Source organism: Diadema antillarum, unplaced genomic scaffold (genome assembly GCF_040938485.1).
Source record: "Diadema antillarum isolate AM-2024a unplaced genomic scaffold, OU_Dant_1.0 seq00001848_RagTag, whole genome shotgun sequence".
NCBI lineage: Eukaryota > Metazoa > Echinodermata > Echinoidea > Diadematoida > Diadematidae > Diadema > Diadema antillarum.
In genome coordinates, this window is record NW_027272520.1 from 25,058 (window position 1) to 40,756 (window position 15,699).

The following is a 15,699-nucleotide window of genomic DNA, read 5'->3' on the forward strand; positions in this document are numbered from 1 at the left end:
CGGTGACTACCCCCGAGACTACTACCCCTCAAACAACTACCCTACCCCAGGGTACCTGTCCAAGGGATAGTTGTTTGGTGGTTAGTTGTCCTGGGGACAGTTGTCCTTGGGATAGTTGTCAGGGGCTGACTTTCCGGGGAGGGGGTTAGTTGTCTAGGGGGTAGTCGTCAGTTTCGGGGGGTGTGGTTTCCTGGAGGGTAGTTCACCGGGGCATACTTGTCTATTAGGTAGTTGTCCTAGAATCCCCTTTAAAGGGGGTACCCAATGCTGAAACAATCTTAGTTCATTTAAAAGATCATGATTTTATTAGCAGAATATCACCTGCCTAAAGTTTTTTTTTTTTTTTTTAATCATGTTGCCAGAAAATCCCCAAAATATGGTAAGATTTCAGAATATTTTGGCCCCTCAGTTGTGTCCCAATTTCAGCTAGGTAACCACAATGACGTCAAAGTGGTTACCAAGGTTCGCGTATTGCAGATGTGTCGCGCCCTAGACTGTACAAAATGCTTTATACCTTGCGCACATTTCGCTAGAATTGGGCGACAACGTAACCACTTTGACGTCATTGTGGTTAACTAGCTGAAATTGGGACACAGCTGAGGGGCCAAACTATCCTGAAATCTTACCATAATTCAGGGTTTTTCTGGCAACACGAATTTTTAAAAAACTTTAGGCAGATGATTTTCTGCTAATAAAAACATGTTTTTTAAAATGAACTAACATTGTTTCAGCATTCGGTACCCCCTTTAATGAATGTGTGATGTATACAAAAGTATGAAGCAACAAGTCAACATGAATTTCTATAATTATAGGTCCTTTACAATGTGTATATTTCTACACATTCAAATTGAAAAAAGAAAAGGTCTAAAATTTGGACTTTGGAAGTAAAAAAAAAACACTCAGAATCAGATTGTAATCTACACTTCTATGACAACACACAGGCATGTGTGTGATTGTTCATACAGGCATTTGAAATTCAGGATGACCTAACAACTGGCAAAATCCACATAAAATATACAGGTTTAAGCATTAAGCCCAGTGAAAATCAGCATATCGGCGTATGAACGACACTTATTTTGGGGTTGTACTGCTGCCTCTTAGATCCTCTGCACTTGGACCCATCAGGACTGATTCCAATTAAGTGTGCCAGCATTCATGCAGGCACTTGGTGGTAACGACACCCTAGGACTGGCTACATGCAGTAATAGGTGAAGCATAAAAGCACTGGAAGTCAGCAAATTGGCGTACGAATGACACTATTTTGGGTTGCAGTGCTGCCTCTGGCTACAGGAGTGTAGATTTCAATCTCTAGAGGTGAAGATTAAAGCCACTGGAAGTCAGCGAAGCGGCGTACAAATGCCACTACTTTGGGGTTGCACTGTCTCTTACATCCGCCGCACTTGGATCCGTCCAGACTTATTCCAAGGAGATATCTGACAGAGAGAAAGAAAAAAAGATGGTAAGATATTACAAAAATAGATTAATTTCACAATTGAAATGATTTTTTAATTTTTTGTTTGGCTTTATATAAATAATGGACTCATGATTAGCAAGCCTATACTGAAATTTATTAAACATTAATAATAGATTATACATTTTTTTATTTTTTTTGGCTAGTAAAGAGACAAGCTCTTCCCTAAAACAAAGGAGGCAAAAAACAAACAAACAAACTATCAAAAAAAAATTATAAACAAACGCAAACACAAACACAAACTAAAAGAAAACACCTTAGTACGCCTGATGTTTGTCGGCTAGTAGTTCATAGTTCTTGACATTCTGGAGTTTCACACAGCATTGCCCGAAGGTATGTTTACCTTCAAAATGTGACAGTTGTGAAGAAAATCTTATTTGCCTTACCAAAAACTTATGCTTATGCTTTTGTTTTCTAGGGCAAGTCCACAAGTGCATGTTGCTTACTCCACCAAGCATGATTTGGGTAGCAAAGTACATGAAACATATTTTGGAATTGTCTATTTTTTCAAGAAAAAATGCTCTAGAATCAAAATGCCTTAAGTTCTGATAATTAATGATGTGGATGTCATATAAAACGGGAAGTGCTGATCTTTCAAATACCTCAAAAAATTCCAGATCACAATCAAAAGATCTAGAATGTTGCATTTTCTTAAAGCCATCCTGAATAAATCCCTTTCAATGAAAACAATATAATAACCAGATGGATTCTTGAATGGCAGTCAAAATTGATGCCTCCAACATTGCCATATCTGAATACACTGAACTTTTAATATTTTCAAAAACTTTGATAATCTAATCAGATTATCATTGCCATATGCATACATGAGTAAAGTTTTTAATTGTTCTGTCAGTTGCTTCCTAAGTTATCACAAGAATGATGGTATTTTTCATGTATACAATAACCTCTATGACTTTTGACCCCAAATGAGCCAAGTTTGAAGGGGAGCCACCAAAGGGGTCTTCAGCTATCGAGAGAATGAAAACAGGACAGATGAACGGACAACAACAACAACAACAAAATTAATCCCTCTGGCACCCACCTCCAGCAGGCTGCAGCATATTGACACATGATAAAGTACATTCAAAATAAAAAAGAGCTCAGATATTCTATGCTTCTGATATTTTGCATGCCATTAGTACCTCTGAATGAATTCGAGTGTTGTGGATGCGGTGCTCTGATACTGCAAGTTCAGATTGTAGTATGAGGCAAACAGGAAGGATAACCCACAAATGAAGCCTGCTTCAGCTGGTGTAGATTGACCAATAACACCATTTTCCACAAGAACCGTCCATCTGGATGTTGCTGAGGCAATGGGATCCCCTATCAAACAAAAATAAAGTTACAATTTAATCATTATGACCTTCATTTGGCTTAACTGATTTATGGTTTTGCTTCTGCTACACTGGCTGATGGGAACATCTCTGACACCTTTCACTAAAGAGTAAAATATATTGTATGAAACAATTAAGGTTTCTGATTGGTCAGATTCGCGTGTCTTGCCATTGCATAATTCATTATATGCCATTTTTTACACAAACTGCCATAAACAACGCTCGATAACGATAAAAATTAATCGATAATACAGAGTTCATTGCACTTTATCAATGAATGTTGCAATGTAGAGTTTGTGAGTTCCGATCCCAAAAGCAGTTTCCCATCTTACATGTATATAACGCATAGTACATGCTCATTTTCGTCAAATATACCGTATATAGATGCACATATTATGGTACATATTCAACTCAAGAGCATGCACTATATGTATAATATTTTCTTCTCATTTTTGATAGACCAGATATGTTTTTTCCTTCCCCCCCCCCTCCAATCCAATACACATTGTGGAAATATCACAAGACAAGAGCACAGAGTGAAAAGTATAGATTGTGTTTTGCTCTTTTCTTCCTCTCTTGTTTTTACCATTTGGTTAGGATCATACAGTATTCACATGTCTCCTTGGTAAGTGATTGCATTGTACATTCAAATGATGTTACAGTTTGAAATGAATTAAAAACTGTAAAAGGCTGAAAGTACGATAACTACAAGTCTGGTTAAGAAGATGGACACATAATCTATACAGACATTAATCTACACCCAAAAGTGAAAATGTTTTTAATGTCCAATTATATCATTCTACAACGATTTTCAATCAAAATCTTTGGAAGTCTTAAATGATAACGCACCTTGGATGACAAGCTTCGGTGCTTCACATTCAGTTGCCTCGCTTGCTCTTTCGAATTCCTCAGCAGTAGCAGTTACCTGAAGATTAAGGGTGCATAAAGGAAAAGAATCATATGAAAATCAAGTGTTTATACCACAATTACACATTCGATTCAACTCTACACTATAGTGTCATTTAATTGATTTTGATTTAAATATAGCAGTCCCCAAATTTGAAGCTCCAATCCAATCTCAAATCAATTTTCAGTTGTTCATCAATGAACTTGCATAATACTTGCAGGGGGGGGGGGGGAGATTTTTTTTTTTAGATGGGGTGTGCCAATGGCTCACTCAACCCCCCACCAAAAAAAAAAAAAAAAAAGTCTAAGGAACAGTTCCACAGAGAAAAGAATTTAAGGTTCTTGAGAACTAGTAGCTTAAACACATTTAACTGGTTCAATCCTTCAATCCAATGCACTAGCTGGCAAGATGAATTTTATAAAGAAAACATATTCACAAAGCGTAGAGTGATTGGCATGAAAGCAATAACCAAATGCTTAATTTTTGCACTCCAGACTAATATTGCAAAATATTTTTTGGGTACAGATAAGAATAAAATGTAATTATTAATTCTTACATCCCAGAGTAGGAAGAGTGCATCATCCTTCACTTTGAAGAAGCTCTGGAGACCTGTCAAGATGGCCCATGCGACCTGGTGCAAGTTGGGATCCCCTTCGCCATATACCGCTTCCACAATTTGGCGGGCATCGTTCTTATCGTCCCATTTCTCCTTCACTAGGAATTGAAGGATGGCTTGTCCTTTCTCTCTAAATGCGGTCAGAAGGGTGGAGGTAATATTGACACCAGTAAGGGTTGCAAAATGCTTATACTGAACATGGTAGGAAGGAAGAGATATGGCCACTGGTCCTTGATTCGGTGTACCATCTGTGGTGGTGGCCCATTGAACCTTTCTTTGTAGATAATATGTAATGGTCATTAAAGTCACCAACATGTATTGCATCTTTCACCTCAATTTGAATCACATTGGACAGAGGGAAGCCTCCATTACGGCTCTGATGTTGGTGTCGTCGCTTTGTCGCTCAGCACGGTCTCTCCGCTGTGTTAGTGTGTACTTTGTGTGCGATGTTTAAACTGACGCTAGCATTTAGCAATCAAAATTTAGGCGAATGTGTATCCAACATGCACGTAACACTGAGATTTGATACTAACTTCAGCATACAGCAGAGAGATCGTGTTGAGCGATGACACTGACAGAGAGTTCCCTCGGCCTCTGTCTCACTTGATTCAAATTGAGGTGAAAGATGCGATACATGTTGGTGATTACTCTCTGAAATTTTGAAGAAAATTCTTTCACGGATGCGGGCAGGATATGAAAGTGCATTAGCACCTTCTGTCTCTTCTGACAACTGTAACAGTGAATACTTGACCCAGTCCCACTCAGGCATGCATAGTCAGGAGTGACCAATTTCAGCGGTTATCTTAGAAGTTATCAGAACATACATAAAAATGTACATATGGGACTAGATTCTAAATGTAAACAAGCAATGAATGCACCTCTAACTGTTAGTACTGCCGCTGTTTATTTTGACACCTCGGAAGGCATTGATATTAAATATGCTGTTAATCTTCGATCTGATTTAGCTGATAAAATATAGAATCATGTCATAGATAAAGAGTTATTTTATTAAATGATCTTTTACCGTGGGCGAGGGGTCCATTCAGTCACGTCGGATTTGTCCGCACATACACATGCCCAGTACAGTGCATATATCATGGTAGGAAAAAAGAAAAAGAAAAAGAAAAAGGTTGCGTTGTCTGTCGGGCTACCTGCGTTGCTGCGCCATACAAATAAAAACAGTCACTCCCTGCACTGACGCGACTGTGGACCCCTCTCCCTCGGTAAAAGATCAAATAAAATAACTCTTTATCTATGTGATTTTATATTTTATCAGCTAAATCAGATCGAAGATTAACAATATATATTTAATATCATCAATGCCTTCCGAGGTGTCAAAATAAGCAGCGGCAGTACTAACAGTTAGAGGTGCATTCATTACTTGTTTACATTTAGAATCTAGTCCCATATGTGCATTTTTATGTATGTTCTGATAACTTCTAAGATAACCGCTGAAATCGTTTGCTCCTGACTATGCATGCCTGATTGGGACTGCATGGGTCAAGTATTCAGTGTTACAGTTGTCAGAAGAGACAGAAGGTGCTAATCAATGCAAATGAAGATAGATTCTAGATCTCAGCTCACACAGGCAGGCTGTACGCTAGCGTAGCGCGCTGTGAACAAAGGACGCCTAGAATAGCCAATCATTGTCATTGTCATTGTCATTGTCAGCCGGCGGCCAGCTAGGATAGCATGCAGTAAACTATAGACCATACACGTACAGTATGTAGTGCACAGTACTTGTACATGATACGCATTAGGATTTCTCTTCTTCTGATTAAGTCTGCCTCCTTCAATTGACTGTGGATTCTTGCAAACTAACTGTAGTGTTAGACCCTATGCATTTTAGTCTACTGCGAATGAAAAACCACACCCTGCGACGTGATACCAATAAAATGTTAAGAAGCACTAATAAGATAATTTCAACTTGTTCTAACATTCTATAGATAGATCTTGTGTTGAAATATTTGAGCATTCAAAACTAAGTTATTAAAGTCGTTCAGTCCAGTCCAGTCCAGTCGTCTCGTTCGAATCTGCATGGCATAGGCATAGTAATAGCCACACACATAAAACACCCCGCACACGTACACATCTTAGGTAGACAACACAACATACACATTAACACACACATCTTGCGTAGACAACACAGAAAGCGCGAAAAGTGAGTACGATGAATTGAATGTCAAATTTCCATGAAATATTACATAATATTGGAAAAATATAGACACAAAATTTCCAGATCTAAAAGATCCTTAGAAAAAACATCATCACCACTTACCAGGGAAATTTACACTTGCACTTGATTCTCGATGATTTCCACAGATAACTGGCAACTTATGTTCTCCTTCAGACACCCAACGTTTGCAGAGATTTATGTTCTGCGCTCGCGCATGGTGCGCATGCGCGTGTGACGTTGTGTATCCCAGAATGCACTTCGGGCGCTCTGTTACAGTAACTTACCGTAACATTTGTCTGCGAAAAGAACAGCACTAATGCTTCCAGGAAATTACCGTGAACCGCCTAAAAATACGGCAAATTGCTGTAAAATCGCTCCTACAGCATTTTACCGTTAAAAATTACTGTAATTTTTACAGCAATTTTTTACAGTGTAGGAATCTGAGAGAAGAGTATTTCCAAAGACGTGGAGACCGTCATTTGCAATATCCTGTTCAGCCCGCAGTTTTTTATAATCATCAATGAGACCCACCGCAAATTAATTACCTGCAGCAAGGACGTTATAATGTGTGCCAATTTATCCGCTCAAAAATGATAATACTGATAATAACAATTTCACGTCATTGCTTTCCAACACTCGAGGCTGTGGAGGATTATTATATAAAGAACAAAGACTCTTTTAAAGATCACAGAAATGTATTCCGTCATTTAGAATCATTTTTTTTTTTGCAATCATTATATTATTGTTGTCATTGATGACATTTTTTTTTTCTTTTCCTGAAGCGCCAGTCGAGTCTGTCCTCGTTTTCTTCAGGCCTCTTCCTAAAGGAAGTTATCTGCATATGCTTTTTACATGACCTAATTCTTTTTGAGGATACAAGGAATCTATCGCAAAGAAATAACCTACAAAGGAAATTCATGAACTATTTTCACTGGATATTATCTATTCTATAGAGCTGGTACATTTTAAAACATACATACACACACGCACGCACACAAACACACACACACATACACACCTGGAACCTTGTGCAGTAAAAGCCCGTTTTGCTCAAACAACACTGTCGCTTAATTAAATAACATCAGAAATGCGTAATCAGGAATAAAATTCCCCGAAGCTCCGAACTTCGAAAAACACGAATGTTTCATTATTATCAGTTTAACACATAAAACTATAGTATTTGGTAAGTTTTTATCTTTAGCAATTGTTTAGCATGCCAACGAACCGATTTGCTTCACTTGAATTCTGAAATATCTTAAGAATAGATTATGTACTACATGCCACTAAAAGAGTCCATAAAGGTTGACCCTTTTATTTAAAATCGCATGTGTTCTGTTGCTCTGGGCGAAAAAGACCCTTTGCACGGCGATTTGAATGGGTCTATAGCCTCCACAAGGATTGTAATGTTGTGTGTCAGGGTAAAAATGTCAGGGTAAAAATGTCAGGGATGATAATGTCTGGGGTAAAAATGGCAAGAAAAATGTCAAGGGTTGTTTATATCGATATACATAGGATTCGTTAATCCGAATATGAAAGGAAGGTGCGTGCTAAGGAAACTTACTTTCGTTTTCAAATTAACGAAACTTCGAAAAAAAAACCCGAACCTTATTTCATTTTCAGATTAATGAACCTGCGAAATAGCTAATAACGGTTTGGAACATTACAATGATAACTACTTTGGTACCACTCACGTATTTACCGTTGTATTTTATCGCTACATTTTACCTGTTATATACATTCTTACCCCGCAACGATTTTGCTATTCACATTTCACCCTAACATTTTCAACCCTGACAGTTTGAGGATCATCCCACGTGCCCGACACCCTCGAGTCATACGGCCAACTGGATCGGCATTGAAAAAAAAAGTCCATGAATCATACAGCACACGAGTCCTACGGTCCGCTAGTTATACTGCCCATTGAACTCGATACTAGGCAAATTAGGCCCATAAGTCCGACTGGAGACAAAGTCCCACGAGTGCGACACTAGACTAAAATGGCCCATGAGTTTGACATTCGACAACCTATTCTAGTGTCGGAGTCGTTGGCATATTTGCCAGCGTGCACCCACATTTTTACCTTTGAGATTTTTACCCTTGATATTTTGCCTTTGTCATGTTTACGCAAACATTTTTACTCTTGATACTTTTACCTCTGTCATTTTTACCTCTGTCATTTTTACCCTTGAATTTTTACCGCTGACGTTTTTACCCCAAAAAAATGTTGTGATGAATCTCAGTCACATTAACAACAACGCACTATACTTTTCTTCAGTCACGAACAGGTTCAATTCTTTACTGTAAACGCACACTGGCAAATACAACTTCTTAGCCTTTTTGCGCCATAGAAAAGAAAACATAAGAACACTCTGCATGTTCTCTCTGGGGATAAAAAATGTAAAGATGAAAAATTTTATTTGAAATAACAAGTGATGATTGGTAAAAAAAAATACCTCCAAAACACCGCCCTGATGAAATATATTTTATACACACTGTTAACCTCACTTTTCGTGCAGAGCTGAAGAGGCAATCAGCAAAGTGACCAGGGGGTGATGAGACTCAGGATGTGACCAGTATAATCATACAACAGCGTAAGACAGATCGCGCTTTAATTTTCGAGAAACAATGTGAACACCAAGTTTGCCGGATGCTGCATCCTCGCGCGAATGGAATCCGATGTGTGTAGGTCAGATTTGAAGGTGATCTTGTTTGTGTTTAGTCTTTGTGCGTGTGGGTGCGAATCGCGTTGTTATTCTGGTTCCGTTTCTTGCGTCATCTCCCTGTCGACTTAAAATGACCGGGAAGGAGACACCTCTCTGACCTGACATATAGAAAGAAAGAAATCGCGCTTCTTCTTCTTCTTCTTCTTCTTCGATGACGACCCTCACTGAACACGGTCAACACTTCTGCTGGTTCCACGTGTGCTGAATGAAGTGGGGGCGTGTGGTTGAAATGGGATCTGTGAATTTCGGCACGCCGCATGCGCATGTATACCCTTGCATTTCTCTTAGGGCAGGTGGTGAAGGGAGCAATGCTGTTCGGTCGATGCTGTATTCAGTTTCGATCGATATAAAACTCACTCTTCATATCTTACAAGGAAATTAGTGAGCAAAGTAAATCAGTGAGAATTCGACTTTTTCGACAGTGGTGCAGGCTGGAAAAAGAAACAAATCCAAAAGATAGGTTTGTCATGGTACGCACAGACATTATAGAACAGCTAGGTACATTGGACTTTGTTTCTAGGAGTTAATATAGACGAAAACCTATCATGGCGAAAACATATTGAGTGTGTCTCTTCCTCAATGAGGAAAACAATTGGAATCATATCTAGAATTAGACAACTTGTGCCTAGACAAATCTTACAATTATTATATAACACCCTTATCCTTCCGCGTATGTCTTATAGACTAGAAGTTTCAATCTTCAATCTACATTTTTGTTACAAAAGAAATTAGTGCATGCAATCTGTTTCAAAGGACCTAGGGAGCATACTGGCTCTTTATTTCATCGTTTATAAATGCTAGATGTTTACAGACCATACCAATTTGTAATTGGAACTGTAATGTTTGACCTAATCCATAATACTTTACCGCACAATGTCTCCGATTATTGTTTTAAAATTGAGCATAATTATGATACAAGGTTTAAAAATGATATGAATTACAAATCGACAAAAATCAGATATGAAACAGGTAAACACGCCTTGTCATAATTCATGTAGGCAGTATAATTTGGAGAGGATTTCCACATTACGTAAAAAAGATAAATACCCGTAACGCTTTTCGGATATCATTGCGAAAGTATCTGTTATCAATTATAGTATAAATGATCCCCTATGAAAACATGTAAATAATAACAATTCTTCAGTGAATATTGTAAATACGTTATATCATAATCTGTATCACTGAAAGGACTGGCCTCGACTAGCCTGCATGCTATTGCCAGTTCTTTTTTTTTTTTGCCAAACTATATTTCAACTATTGATTGTCGTGACTTTGTTGACGATGTTTGTCTGTTTGGTAAATAAATTTCATTTCATTCATTCATTCATTCATTCATTCATTCATTCATTCATTCATTCATTTCATTTTATTCATTCCTTTTGTTTTCATTTTCAATCACATGAAAATGAAATTGCGGTGTTCATACGTGTAATTAAACATATGTGATTAACGACCAAAATAATTGGCACAACATATCCTGCTACCAAATGGTTAGAGTGACATACGATCATCACAAAAAAGTAGCGCAATTGTTTAGGAGCGGGTTTTTTTTTTTCCGGGAAACCATTGACCCTCTAACCCAACCACCCAGGTAATGCACTACATTTTTGACCACCTCCACCCCCCCCCCCCCATACACACACACACACATACACACACACAAAAAAAAAAAATTCGTTGCCACTGCATATTTCAATGGTAAAAACGTCAATTCTAACTATTGAATTGATTTGATTTGAATTGAATTGAATTCTTTGGGCCAGCATATCTGATACGCAGATAAGCCGCTATAACCATAGAGCATGATGCCGAGACGTTCATACACACCAACACTAAAACGAGTCCAATTAGTTTTCAGGATTCCTTATCCGTTCAGAAAAAGATGGAGGAAGAAAGATGAGAAGGGGCGGATGAGGACTAACACGGGGGTGGGGGAGAGATAGGGGAGGGATACGCATAGAGGGGGGAGATAGGGGTGGGAGAGGAGGGCCACTTTGGAGGGAGAGAGACGATCTTATTAGAGTAGGATTATTAACGTTGGATGAGCTTTGATTAAGGAGACGATGATTCAGGAGGGTAATAATAACCGGATCCATCACCCTTTTCATTATCGAGTACAAAGCCGTATAGGAGTAAACCTAGCCGTTACCAACGAAATAACACCGGTAAGGAAATGATTAACAGGAGGGAATAGTTTGAGATCTGGATTGCACCTTGTCGGCCATGATGTTAGCTCACAAACCTCCAGGAGCAGCGAACGTCGCGCCCAGCAATCCATCCTTTTGATTGCATGAGGCGAGAAAGGTCGGGTATAAGAGGTTTACAGAAAGAAATAGTCTCAAACCAGAAAGACGTCCTTTCATCAGAAACATCAATTGACAATAGATAGGGAAACATGGTCACATCAACACGAAAATAATACTTGGGATTTAGTTATTTTGTCTGTTTTTGTTTTTGTTTTTGTTTTTTTTATCCAAAGTAATTGTCCTAAGGACAAATTCATATACAGCCGTAGTAAATTCTCATGGTCGGACATCCGGGTATTTTGCGTGTCACGGGGTCATGGATAGCGGTGGAGTGAAAACAAACCATAGTCTGTAGTCGCGTGAGCCTGGAGTGGTAACGCTGTACGTGTTTTCTGCCGGGGCGCCCCGCGAGCATAGCGCTAGCGCAAGCTGTACTACTGTAGCTGTGCGGGCGGCAGGATTAGGCCCTAGGCCTACCCTAAATTAGGCCCTACCCTAAGTACTACAGTACTAACGTTCGGCCTATAGACCTACATGAAGTTTCAGTGAGGTACTAAGTAAGCGTAGATATCGGGGTACTGCTTACTCAAAGAGGTTCTACTGCACATCTGGCCATTTTGTCGGGTCGTTGATCCAGAGTCCTGCCGCGATTTCATACGGGCACAGGTCCAGTCCGGCTGCCTTCAACTTGGCAAAATACCGGGACCGATCGATCGACAGGATCCAGATTTTAAGAATATTGCTGGCAAGACATGATGCATGTATCTCATGAATGATGGCACAAATGACAAAATGAATAATGAAAAACAGTCCCCATGTCTGCGTAGAGTTGCACATAAATTATACGCGTCGCACATGTACAGCATGCAGTGTGCGCATTATGCAGGCTTGGCGCTTGCAAGCTGTTTGTTTTCACTCCAGTCAACCGGAAGTGACGTGTAGCCGACCGCAAGAATAGGTAGAGTGAAATTTGCGTTGTGATTGGTTGGATAGCGTCACGTGATTGTGGAAAAATTCCGGTATAGTGGCACGACCGTGTCACTATTGACCGATTCTGTGACGCGCTATGTGTATTTTTAGCATAGGCGCAGCCATACTGGGTGTATCAGCAGACCCCCCCCCCCCCCTCCGCACTCCCCCACCCCTCTCCCTACATTAGCACGCGCGCAGAATGAAAAACTGCTTTAGCCAATGGGCGTCTCGTACTGAGTGCGCGAATGCTTGCTTAGTGCGCGAACCTTTGTTACAAGTGCGTGATAAACATGTTGCCCCGGGGTGGGGGAGAGCAGGGGGGGTCGGCTGATACACACCATGGCTGCGCCCTGTGCCGTAAAATGTCTGCTGCCCTCAACGAACCCGAATCGGTCAATACCGAACGCTTACAGCGCGTACCTACGCTTTACGCAGAGATTCCCGCAGGGCATTGGCGCAGGGCCTAGGGAGGGACGTAGTACAGGACAAGGCCAAGCATTTTGATTTCAACCAACGTATGCGCGCGCGCGTAGAGCACTTGACGCAGAATGTAGGAGTCTGCTTTGTGATGTGCAATACGCATACGCGGCTGTACTAGCGTCGCGCGCTGTATGTGTACGTAAACTGCAGTAGGTTGCGGTTAGCTCTGCGTGCAAGTGCAGTGCCGGTACGGTGTGAGTCTTGTACCTACGGAAAATTAGATCGAGGGACCTATTTACTATAACATTAGTGCATGTTCTACCGATGCACCAGTACTGGACTATAGAACTCTAAATACTAAATTATCCCGCGTGCAATTCTATTCACCTCGGCCTGCGGCCTCGGTGGAACAAAACAGCACTCGGGATAATTTAGTATTTGTCGTTCTCTAATCCAGTATAGTGCATCATAGAGCATGCGCTATTTGTATAAAAGGATGCGAGATTTCTCACTGTCCCTCTCTCCCATCTTTGCTCATTTTCCCATATGAGGGATTCATATTTTATACGTGATGCCCATGAATTACTTTGTTTTGTTTTGTTTTGTTCTTTTGGTGTTTTAGCTGGTCATTGCACTTTTATTTACGTTGTGAAACATCCAGGAGGAAAATGACTGATAACTTTCCTTTTCCATTTCCTTCCTTATATCTTGAACATTTCACCTTGTGTCACTCAACTTATTCCTCTCACCTTTTCCCTCCTCATTTGCCTAAAGATACTTTAGAAGCCTTCGTTTACGTATATAACGCTATTTCAAGCCATAAGGGGAAATTCGGAATCAATGATAGTATGGGGGAATTTTAATAAAAAGCATAATGATATTCAGAAAAAGTGCAAATGGTGCCCTTTTTTGAAAAATTATGTGTTAATATGGGCTCAATGAAGCATGGAATTGACAAGAGCACAAATTGCATTCTATTCTACTAAATTCTGTATGTTAATGAAAAAATACAACAAAATAGATGTAACTACATTTCCCCAATGACCCGTTTTCTATGCACATCCAGTATATACACCCATTTTTCTTTTCTTTTCTTTTTTTGCATTGCTGAAAATCTCCCCTACACACACTACGCCATCTGTGTCCTACTGGGTGGAGTAGTCTTTAGACTCCAGATTTCTGATATAAGGCATTATCAAAATCTTAATAAGGGGAATCAAAAATTTCCCCTTCGGAGCGATTTTCCCCTTAAGATACCTCGTGTTTGAAAGTATATTCGTCCTATAATGGACCGTTATATGATATACTCGTATAGATAAATCTTGAGATATCTATCCCCATATATAATATCTTATGTGCTATCATACATTTGATGATTATGTTCTGTACGGCGCATTTTGTTCGTTGGCTCCTAACTTTTTGTCACACTTTTGTATACCAGCTTTGGGCTTTCTGTTTGCACCCCCCCCCCCTCTCTCTCTCTCTCTCTCTCTCTCTTCACAAATCCCATCCTGTTGTTATATCACCCCTTCCCTGCCCTTCACAATTGAGTTGTTCCTGGGGGTGTTTCATCAACGTTTGTCAGCGCTGACAACTGTCAGTGCTGACAATTTCAGCAAAATCCTTGGTTTTGATTGGCTGAGATGCTCTGGTCACTGACTGTTACTATGGTGATTCAAGTTGTCAGCGCTGACGAACGTTGATGAACCCCCCCCCCCCCTCATCTTGTTTGATGTTGTCTCCCTATTCATCCTCTTTCTTCACAGGTTGTCCATCACCCTTGAGATCATTCCTTGCCAAACCTCTACCCTGAGATTTCTCATCCCTTTTCCTTTTTGAATCCCCCTCCTTATACCTGAATGGCTGTTGCTACTGACACCCAACCTATCCCTTGTATTCTATTTGTAGCGTATCCCCACCCACTCCCTAACAGTGCATGTTATGTTATGATATGCAGACAATACCATGACTTTGTCTGTTATTTGTATGTTTGCTATTTTGTCTCTGACGAACATCCTGCTAGGATGGAAATCTCAGGCCCCTTTTGACTCCTTATTTGGATTTTTAATCAATTTCAGATGATTTTCACAGCGGGGCTCATACTCATTGTTCTCTATATGGGCTAGGAAGGGTTCGTTCATGTGATTTTGGCTATAACAGAAAGCCTCAGACTGCCTGAGGCCCCTTTCACACTGTGCGTGTAACGGAAATTACTTCAGGTATGAACAGCGAATATTGTTATAAAGACGATCGAGATTGGAACACGTAGTTCTTTCATTGCCAAAAGTGACTGAAATAGCTAAGAGAACTCTATTTAACTCATGACTCCTACACGATCGCAAAAAATGGTTTTGAAGTTGGTAATTAGTAACACATTATTGTCACAGGAAATCCGACAAAATCCTGCGTAACTATCCAAAGTCAAGATGATAATAATGATTGTCATGTGTGTCACTCACACAAACACAGACCTATAAACACACACACAAACAAACACACACATACATACATACACACACACACACACACACACACACCTCCCTTTCTCTCGCGTACGGCTCATTCTTTGCTCTTTAACTTAAGGACAAGAGTCCGATGGCAGCAAAGTTGATTATGAAGCGATGGATGACATGGAAAGAAACGTATGGTTTGCATCTGTAGACAGGTTGATTTAAAAGTCCTCTATAAACCAATACATTCCCCTATGGGGACCTAATCTGCCCTATTTAGATGCTTATATTTCACATACAAACCACAAGGAGCCCTTAACATATAAAAGCTTCGAATCGATCTCCTTCCAGAAGTTATGAATCGGCATTAATATTGAGAAGACA

At 39.9% G+C, this 15,699-nt stretch overlaps 1 pseudogene; it reads right to left on the minus strand.

Annotated features, from left to right (window-relative positions):
- Positions 1 to 1,321: 1,321 nt before the first annotated feature.
- On the minus strand, positions 1,322 to 4,628 carry LOC139712725 (uncharacterized; annotated as a pseudogene).
- Positions 4,629 to 15,699: the final 11,071 nt, after the last annotated feature.